The 10,051-nt window shown below is 50.5% G+C and overlaps 2 long non-coding RNA genes across 2 annotated transcripts; both read left to right on the plus strand.

Moving 5' to 3' along the window:
* The first annotated feature begins 1,730 nt into the window (after window positions 1–1,730).
* On the plus strand, window positions 1,731–2,189 carry LOC128852584 (uncharacterized). The gene is made up of 4 exons (XR_008450555.1): window positions 1,731–1,795; window positions 1,874–1,929; window positions 2,006–2,046; window positions 2,132–2,189. It is a non-coding gene; the product is annotated as an uncharacterized LOC128852584 (long non-coding RNA).
* Window positions 2,190–6,698: 4,509 nt separating this feature from the next.
* On the plus strand, window positions 6,699–7,844 carry LOC128852516 (uncharacterized). Its single transcript, XR_008450392.1, has 3 exons — window positions 6,699–6,822; window positions 6,909–6,962; window positions 7,080–7,844. It is a non-coding gene; the product is annotated as an uncharacterized LOC128852516 (long non-coding RNA).
* The last annotated feature ends 2,207 nt before the right edge of the window (window positions 7,845–10,051 follow it).

The raw sequence follows: 10,051 nt of genomic DNA on the forward strand, positions 1-10,051 counted from the left end.
GTGTGGAAGAAGGGGGGGAAAAGAAACAAGAGAAAAACGGGAGAAGCGGCTGAGAGTTGCCCCTTCCTTTCCCCCCTTTTCCTGGTATGCCCGTTATGTGAGTTAAGTGCTGTGTGTGTGAGTTAACCCTTCCCCTCCCGGAACTTGAGTTAAGTGCTCTGTGTGAGGAAAAAAGAATAATTTGAAAGAGCAAAACCAAAAGGTTTGCGTTGGCCGGGGAGGAGGGAGTGGGGCAGAATTCTGCAGGCTGCAGGAATGGATCAGATTTGATGTTCGGACCATCGTGAAGTTTTATTGTGCTGACTCGGCTGGGTTGGGATCACTCTATTGTCCTGAGCGTCTGTAATCTGTAGATGGGAATCGTTGCTGTTGCTAGTCTTGTGGGAAGTCCCTGAGAACTTGGAGACAGGACGTTTGTAAGTGTTTAAATGGTTTGTGGAAGTTGAAGAAAGGTAGAGTCGGGAGGTAGTGTAACGGGGGCAAAACGGAGCAAGAATTTCCTTGGGAAAGCCCATTAGCGTGCATATTACAGCACTGGAAGCAGTTGGCCGGGAGGGAGCCGGAGGCTCAATGGGTAAGAAGAGGATGGCAGTCCTGTTTTGCAAATCGTGTTGTTTTTAAAGAGAGGGAAAGTGGAACGAGGTGTTTTTCCCTCTCCGAAACCATCCGGAGCGGGAAAGGGACAGTGGGATTTTGCGTCGGCGATCCGCGATCGTTAGCCATCCCTTTCCTTGGATCCCTGTTCCGTGCATCATCTGCGCCTTTAGGTTTTTCAACGGGGCTTCTTGCACGTTCATCCTCCCAGTTGCGGCCATGTCTCTTTGTAACGAGCCGCGTTCTTTGGCTTTTCCCGGGCTGCCATAGACTCTTCCTCGTAGCCCTGTACATCGTCTTGCCCGATGGCATGTCTGGTCCGGGAGTCATTCTTCTTACAGCGAGTTTTCTTTTGCCCCTGGTTTCACGACTTCGGTTTTGCGTGTAGCGGTGTTCTGTGTGTGTTTTGTGTCTGGCTGGAGCTGCTCTGCCTGATGCATAGAGGTGATGAGAGTCAGCGGAGATACAAGGGCAAGGTCCTGTGGTTAATACGCCGATACGCCTAAACCTTGCAGTCTAAACCTTGCAGGGGCGTACCGTACATTGCAGAAGAAGTAGCCCTAGATGCGGCGGGTGGGGAGAGTAGTTTCCGCTCGGCTGTGCAGCCGCGGAGAGGAGGCCCAAAACTGTGCGGGAGAAGGGAGTGGAGCGGTAGCGAAGCAGCTTTAAGCAGCTCCAAGGGAGTTGGGACTCCAGGTTTGGGTTTGGTTGTGGATTTGTTGCGCGTGGCTGTAGCGTGCAGTAGAGATGGCACCGCTAAAAGGAAGAGAGCGACCTGCAACTGTTAAGGCATCGCTGAGCGTTGGGGTGACTCCTTTTGATATCGTGTCTTTCCGATGCAGAGGGACCACCTGTGCGCCAAAGGCCGCTGATGGAGTTGAGAGTAGAGGGCCACAGGGGGGCGAGTCGGCTGTGGCGTAGGTGGGAAGATGGGACCGGTGGCTATATGACTAGATAACGGGTTTTGGTTTTGTGTTTCCACTTGGAAGGTATCGAGCAATGAGCAAAGCAGAATAGTGGCGCTGGAGCCGCCTTGGATGAGGAGAGCCATGGTGAGTTATGTGAAGCAGCCGTTATCGTACAGGTGTCTTAAAGCCCGCGATGGGGCAGTCATCTTTTGCTGTTTGTGCGTTACAGGTGGAGCGCAAGCCTCGGCGTGGAAGCCCTATAGACGACGCAGGCTGGTGGGCGGGCGGTCAAGGTAACGTAGCAGGAGACGGGAATGGCTGGGTCCTGCCTGTGTCTTTGTGTTGTGCCGAAAGCGCGTCTCTTTCTGCAGGTTCAGCGTGCAGCCTCGGAGGGGCACAGCTTTGTGCCGACAAATGATCTGGGAAGGTGAGGTCGTTCTCCGAATTGGTGTCTCAGAGCACAGCGTTATAAAGCTACTCAGCCGAGCCTTTGTTTTTTGCAGGTGCCGATCGGGCCGCCTCTGGAACAGGACGAGCGTCTGAGGTGAGGCTGGGTCCCAGCGAGAAGGGACGTGAGACTGTTGATTTTCTCACAAGCACAAAAGTAACTTTGTGTCTTGGAATTGTAGGTGCCCCGGGCAACGACAGCTGCAAGGCCTGATGTTTGAGCGCGCACGGAGCGAGTGAGCAGAATGCCTTGGCGCTTTTGCGGTGGGGGCGGTGTACTACAAGAGGTCGACACCGAGCGGTGCGGTGCTGACGGTTGGCGCTGTTTTTCTCTTTTTGTTTCCTTGCAGATGAAGAAGAGGAACCTGGTGACTGCAGGATTGTTCCAGTTAACCAATGTGGTTGGAGCTGCTTTGTCGAAGGACGGCTTCAGTCATGGTCCTCTGAAAGCTAAGTTGAGGGACCTGGGCTGGGAAGAGGGGAGAAGGTTGGGGACGGCAGAGAGGTGTTTTATAGGTAGCGTAGGGGAGAAGGCCGTGCAGGGAGAGCCCCGTTTGGGCGGGTAAAGGCGGAGGGGCCTGCTTCTCAGCCCAGCTCTACCCTGTGCTGGGCAGGGCAGTTCCAGCCTATGTTTGTCGCTGTCTGGTTTCTGTAGTCCATCTGCTGTGTCTGAAGATTTCTGCAGGTCTTAATGTTCTTGTTGCGCTTAAGGCACGGCAGACGTGCCTTGGGCACCATCTCTAGGGTTCCGAACGCTTGTAGTCGTCAATGCCGTGTTGATCGGGCAGCGCTTTTCTCGCATCGCAATCCTAAAGCGTGGATCGGTCTTGTCTTTTGGAAGCTTCCAGTCAGTTGTCTTTTGCTGCGGCCTTGCAGCCTGGGTCAGCGTCCATGATCGGTAGTCGTGGTTTTCTTAGATACCCGTTCTGAGACCTGTTCCGTGCGTCCTCTGCGTCTTTAGGTCTTAAAAAGGGGGCTTCCTGCTCGTTCGTCCTCCCAGTTGCGGTGGAGTCTCTTAGTAAAAAGCCGCGGTCCTTCACTTTTCCAGGGCTGCCATAGATTCTTCCTCGTAGCTCTGTACGTCATCTTGCCCTATGGGCAGGTCTTGTCCGGGAGTTGCTCCTCTTAGAGTGAGGGAGGTTTTTTTTGTCCCTGGTTCACAGCACGGGTCTTGCGTGTGTCTTGCGTGTGTCCTCTTTGCACTCGAGGCACGCCTGGGGGCACCATTGATGAGCAAAAGCAGACAAGCAGGGTTGGGAGTGTTTGTTAGAGCTTGGCGTTGTTCACCTCGAATACCTTGGAAGCTGATAACAAAGGAGCCAGCTAGCAGAAGTTTCCTGATAGGTGGGCATTGGAATGCAGAAAGCTGGCCGCATTTGATTCAGGCGTTTGAAAGCAGCCGGAGGAGACAGAGTCTGCGCAAAGTTCAAAAAGAAAACCACTCATCCCGAGGAAGACTTCCTACTTCATCTCTAAGACCCCGGCCCGCGACCTTCAGGAGGCACTACGCAGGCGCGAGACTGGAGCGAACTTTCCACAACTAATTAAAATACGAAGTGGGGGGGGGAAGGGTATGAATACGTAGTAGGCGCTTATACCCATGCATGTCTTTACACTATAAGTAGCTGCTTGTTAAGCTATACGGTGTGCAAGCTAGGAGGAGAACCCCTTTGCACCCCAGTGCTGGAAATACACATACCTGCTTTATAACTCATTTTGGGTTATAGGGTTTGACTCCGCAAAACACTTTGGCACCCCGGATGGGACACCCTCTCTGCCCGGCTGCAGGATCGGTGGGGAGTGGGACATTCTAAGGCGCGCCCCGGTAAACTGTTTCTCCGGAGAATCTCCCATCTCTACCCGATCGCTGCGGGGTCAGAGACGGCCCATCACCGGGCGGACCAGGTATGTGATTTATGTTTGATATGGTATGATAATTTGGATTTACCTGCAGGGTAGTAGGGGATGAGTCTGTAAATCGTGGATGGGACGCCTCGCGTGGTGACGAAGGGTTAGGGTCTCTTTGCCGAGACCCCGTAAGTCCGCGAGGAGGGATATGAATCCCCTACTTGCGCAGGGTGAGGAGGTGGCACTGCCCGCCCCTGGTAAACTATCGAATTCGCTCTTGTGGTCAGGTATGGGTGCTCCCTGCTGTGGGAGATGAACACCAGGTGAAATATAATCCCAAGATTCTTGTTAAATGGAGACACAGAGTGAGGGATTGTGGTATAATCCCAAGATTCTCATTAGATGGAGACGCGAAGTGAGGGATTATGGTGTTATGGGTAAGATAATATTATAGTATAATATTGTGAATTGAGCTCTCCTTGCTGAGGAAGCAGGAGTGCTGCATATGAGATAGCTATCATCTTCTACACCATTTGCAAACCTTCAGTATAGGTACCGTGTGTATTTTGACATCGCTAAGAGCTCATTTAAACTTCTCCTATGTTGTGGAGTGTTTGTTTGTGAGTGTGTTGTTGCATGAGACACGCAATTGAGCGCGAAGCGAGTGTGGAGTTGCAATCCGCGGTTCTGCTCTCCTGCAGAAGAAGCAGCCAGAGACAAATGAAGCAAGTGATCACTGCTATATGTTATGTGTTTTATGTCATAAGTGTGCTCTGTGATTTGTTTAATGTATAAGAGTACCAGAGGAACTGAGAGGGATAGTTTACCGGGGGACGTTCTTCCTCAGAGGTGGACTGAGCTGAAAATGTTGAAATACTTGCAAATTGTTTAGAAGCCCTGTTTGTCTTGATCCTAGGAATGCACTGATGAAGCCTTTTAATTCCAAACATCTGTTGAGCTGGCAAATGGGTATATTTACTCGGACCTTTGGAATGGAAGGCTGCAAAGGATGAGATTTTAAAATACCTAGCACAGGGGAAGGGTAAAAAAAAAAAAAAAAGACAAAAACAGGAGAAGTGGCTGAGAGTGCCCTTTCCTTTCCCCCCCTTCCTGGTATGCGAGTTCAGTGCTGTGCGTGAGAGTTAACCCTTCCCCTTCCGGAATGCGAGTTAAGTGCTCTGTGTGAGAAACAAGAAAAATTTGAAAGTGTAAAAGCAAAAAGCTTGTGTGGACAGGGGTGGCGGAGCAGAATTCTGCAGGCTGCAGGAATGGATCAGATTTGGTGTTCGGATTATCATAAAGTTTTATTGTGCTACTCAGCTAGGTTGGGATCACTCTATTGTCCTGAGTGTCTGTAATCTGTAGATAGGAATTGTTGTTGTTGTTAGTCTTGTGGGAAGTCCCCAAGAACTTACAGACAGGACATTTGTAAGTGTTTAAATGGTTCGTGGAAGTTGGAGAAAGGCAGGGTCAGAAGGTAGTATACCGGAGGCAAAACTGAGCAAGAATTTCCTCTGGCGAGCCCATTAGGATGCATATTACAGCACTGGAAGGAATTGGCCAGGGGGAGCCGGAGGCTCAATGAGTAATAAGAGGATTGCAGTACCGTTTTGCAACCAATGTTTTTTTTTAAAGAAAGGGAAAGTGGAATTAAGTGTTTTTCACCCTCTGAGACCATGCGGAGCGGCAAAGGGACAGTAGGATTTTGCAGCGGCATCTGTGGTTGTTACCTATCCTTTTTCCTTGGATCCCTGTTCCGTGCATCCTCTGCGTCTTTAGGTCTTTCAACGGGGCTTCTTGCACGTTCATCCTCCCAGTAGCGGCCATACATCTTTGTAGCGAGCTGCATTCCTTCACTTTTCCAGGGCTGCCACAGATACTTCCTCGTAGCCCTGTACGTCATCTTGCCCTATGGGCCCGTCTTGTCCGGGAGTCCTTCTTCTCAGAGTGAGTTTTCTTTTGTGCCACGTTTGTGGCATGGGTCTTGCATGTGCTGGTGTTCTGTGTGTGTTTTGTGTCTGGCTGGAGCTGCTCTGCCTGATGCATGGAGGTGGTAAGAGTCAGCAGAGGCATCACGACAGGGTTCTATGGCTAACATGCTGATATGCCTAAACCTTGCAGTCTAGGGGTGTAGAGTACGTTGCAGAAGAAGTAGCCCTAGATGCGGCGGGTGAGGAGAGCAGTTTCTCCTTGGCTCTGCAGCCATGGAGGCGATGACCAGGACTGTGCGGGAGAAGCCGGTGGAGCGGTAGAAAAGCATCTTTAAGAATTTCCAAGGGAATCAGACCTAAGGTTTGGGTTTGGTTGTGGATTTGTTGTGCTTGGTAGTGTGCGTTGTAGATGTGCCGCTAAACGGAAGCGAGATGTCTGGAAGAGTTAAGATATCACTGAGTGTCAGTATGACTTTCCTGATACTGTGTTTTTCAGATGCAGAGGGACGATGTGTGTGCCAAAGTCTACTGAGGGAGTTGCGGGTAGAGTGCCAGAGGGTGGTGAGTTGGTGGTGGTGTCGTTGGGAAGATGTGACTAGTGGCTATGTGACTAGGTAACAGGTTTTGGCTTTGTGTTTTCACTTGGTAGGTACTGAGCAATGAGCAAAGCAGACTAGTGGCAGTGAAGCTGACTTGGAAGGGGAGAGCAATGGTGAGTTGCGTGAAGCTGCAGTTATCATTCAGCTGCCTTAAAGTGCATGAAGGGACACCCGTCCTTTGCTGTTTGTGTATTCCAGGTGGAGTGCAAGCCTCAGCATGGAAGTCCAAGAAGATGCAGGCTGGTTGGGTGAGTGGTCAAGGTAATGCAGCAGGGGGTGGGAATTGCTGGGCCCTGCCTGTGTGTTTGTGTTGCGCCTAAGCATGTCTCTTTCTGCAGGTTCAGCATGCAGCCTCAGAAGGGCCAAGCTTCGTGCCGACAAATGGTCTGAGAAGGTGAGGTGGTTCTCTGAATTGGTGTCAAGCAACTCAGCTGAGGGTTTGTGTTTTTTGCCGCTGCCAGTCGGGCAGCCTCTGGAACAGGATGAGCCTCTGAGGTGAGGCTGGATCATAGCACGAAGGAGGGCGGGACTGGTAATTTTTGTCACAAGCACAAAAGTAATTTTGTTTCTCGGAACCATAGGTGCCCTAGGCAACGGCAGCTGTGGGACCTGAAGTTTGAGCGAGCAGACAGCAGGTGAGCAGAATGCCTTGGTGGTTTTGCAGTGGGGCTGTGGGTTGAGTCCAAGATGTTGGCACTGAGCGTTGTGGTGCTGACGGTTGGCACTGTTTTTCCGTTTTGGTTTCCTCACAGATGATGAAGAGGAACCTGGTGACTGCAGGATTGATCCAGTTAACAGATGTGGTTCGAGCTGCTTTGGCTAAGGACAGTTTCAGTCGTGGTCCTCTGAAAGCTAAGTTCAGGGACCGGGGCTGGGAAGAAGGGAGGAGGTTGAGGATGGCAGGGAGGGGTTTTGAAGGTAACATAGTGGAGAGGGCCCCGCAGGGTGAGTCCCGTTTGGGTCGGTAAACGCAGAGGGGCCTGCTTCTCAACCCAAAACTAGCACTGGCAGGGCAGTTCCAGCCAGTGTCTGATGTCATCTAGTTTCTGTAGTCTGTGTGCCACGTCTTAAGTTTTCTGCAGGTCTTGACGTCCTCTTTGCACTCAAGGCATGCTGGACGTGCCTTGGGCACCATTGATGAGCAAAAGCGAACAAGGGGGGTTGGGAGTGTTTGTTAGAGCTTGGCGTTCTTTGCCTTGAAGACCTTGGAAGTTGGTGACGAAGGAGCCAGCTAGCAGAAGTTTCCTGCTAAGTGGGCATTGCAATGCAGAAAGCTGGCTGCATTTGGTTCAGGCGTTTGAAAGCAGCCAGAGGAGACCGAGTCCGTGCAAAGTTCAAAAAGAAAAATATTCATCCCGAGCAAGACTTCCTACTTCATCTCTAAGACCCCGGCCCACGACCTTCAGGAGGCACTACGCAGGCGCGAGACTGGAGCGAACTTTCCAGAACTAATTATAATACGAAGCGGGTAAAGGGTATGAATACGTAGTAGGCGCTTATACCCATGCATGTCTTTACACTAGGAGTAGCTGCTTGTTAAGCTGTACGGTGTGCAAGCTAGGAGGAGGAGAACCCCCTTGCACCCCAGCGCTGGGATAAACATACCTGCTTTATAACTCATTTTGAGTTATAAGGTTTGATTCCGCAAAACAATTTGGCACTACAGATGGGACACCCTCTCTGCCCGGCTGCAGGATCGGTGGGGAGTGGGACATTCTAAGGCGCGCCCCGGTAAGCTGTTTCTCCGGAGAATCTCCCATCTCTACCCGATCGCTGCGGGGGGAGAGACGGCCCATCAGCGGGCGGACCAGGTATGTGATTTACATATGATACGGTAGAATAATTTGGATGTACCTGCAGAGTAGTAGGGGACGAGTCTGTAAATGGTGGATGGAACGCCTCATGTGGTGACAAAGGGTTAGGGTGCCTTTGCCGAGACCCCGTAAGTCCGTGAGGGAGGGGTATGAATCCCCTACTTGCGTGGGGTGAGGAGGTGGCACTGCCCATCCCTGGGTAAAATAGCAAATTCGCTGTTGTGGTCTGGTGTGGGTGCTCGCTGCTGTGATAGCAGAGCAGCAGGTAAAATATAATCCCAAGCTTCTCGTTAGATGGAGATGCAGAGTGAGGGATTATGGTATTATAGACAAGATAATATTATAGTATAACGTTATTATGAATTGGGTTCTCCTTGCTGAGGAAGCAGGAGTGCTGCGTATGAGGTAGCTATCATCTTCTACACCTGTTGCAAGTCTTCAGTATTGGTACCGTGTGTATTTTAAGATCGCTAAGAGCTAATTTTAAACTTCTCCTATGTTGTGGAGTGTTTGTATGTGAGTGTGGTTGCGTGAGACGCGCAATTGAGCGTGAAGCGAGTGCGGAGTTCCGATCCGCGGTTCTGCTCTCCTGCGAAGGAAGCAGCCGGAGAAGAACAAAGCGAGCGATCACTGTTATACGTTGTGTGTTTTATGTCATAAGTATACTCTGTGAATTGTTTGTTTGACGTATAACAGAGTACCAGTGGAATTGAGAGGGATAGCTTATGGAGGACGTTCTTCCTCAGAGGTGGACTGAGCTGAAAATGTTGAAATACTTGCAAATTGTTTAGAAGCCCTGTTTGTCTTGATTCTAGGAATGCACCTGTGAAGCCTTTTAATTCCAAACATCTGTTGAGCCAGCAAATGGGTATATTTACCTCAGACCTTTGGAATGGAAGGCTGCAAAGGATGACATTCTACAATAGCTAGTGTAGAAGGAGGGAAGGAAAAACAAAAGAGAAAAATGGGAGAAGGGACTGAGAGTGCCCTTTTCCCCCTTCCTGGTATGCGAGTTAGGTGAGTTAGGTGCTGTGTGTGAGAAAAAAGAATAATTTGAAAGTGTAAAAGCAAAAGGTTTGAGTGTATGGGAGGGGTGGGGAGGAGGGGAAGCGGGGGGCAGAATTGAGCGAACCGCGGCAATGGATCAGATTTGGTGTTTGGACTATCGTAGTGTTATTGTGCTACTCAGCTACGTTGGGATCACCCTATTGTCCTGAGCATCTGTAATCTGTAGATGGGAATTGTTGTTGTTGCTAGTTTTGTGGGAAGTTCCTGAGAACTCAGAGACGGGACATTTGTAAGCGTTTAAATGATTTGTGGAAGTTGGAGACAGGCAGAGTCAGAAGGTAGTATAACGGGGACAAAACCGAGCAAGAATTTCCTCGGGCGCGAGCCCATTAGGATGCATATTACAGCACTGGAAGGAATTGGCCGGGGGGAGCCGGAGGCTCAATCAGTAAGAAGAGGATGGCAGTACCGTTTTGCAACCAATGTTGTTTTTAAAGAGAGGGCAAGTAGAATGAAGTGTTTTTCACTCTCCAAAACCATACAGAGTGGCAAAGGGACAGTAGGATTTTTGCGTCAGCCTCCGCGATCGTTAGCCATCCCTTTTCTTAGATCCCTGTTCCGTGCATCCTCTGTGCCTTTAGGTCTTTCAACGGAGCTTCTTGCACGTTCATCCTCCCAGTAGCGGCCATAGCTCTTTGTAACGAGCCGCGTTCTTTCGCTTTTCCAGGGCTGCCATAGATGCTTCCTCATAGCCCTGTACATCATCTTGCCCGATGGCGTGTCTGGTCCGGGAGTCATTCTTCTTACAGCGAGTTTGCTTTTGTCCCTGGTTCACGACATCGGTCTTGGGTGTGGTGGTGTTCTGTGTGTGTTTTGTGTCTGGCTGGAGCTGCTCTGCCTGA

The sequence above is a fragment of the Cuculus canorus genome, chromosome 6 (genome assembly GCF_017976375.1).
Source record: "Cuculus canorus isolate bCucCan1 chromosome 6, bCucCan1.pri, whole genome shotgun sequence".
Taxonomy (NCBI): Eukaryota; Metazoa; Chordata; class Aves; order Cuculiformes; family Cuculidae; genus Cuculus; species Cuculus canorus.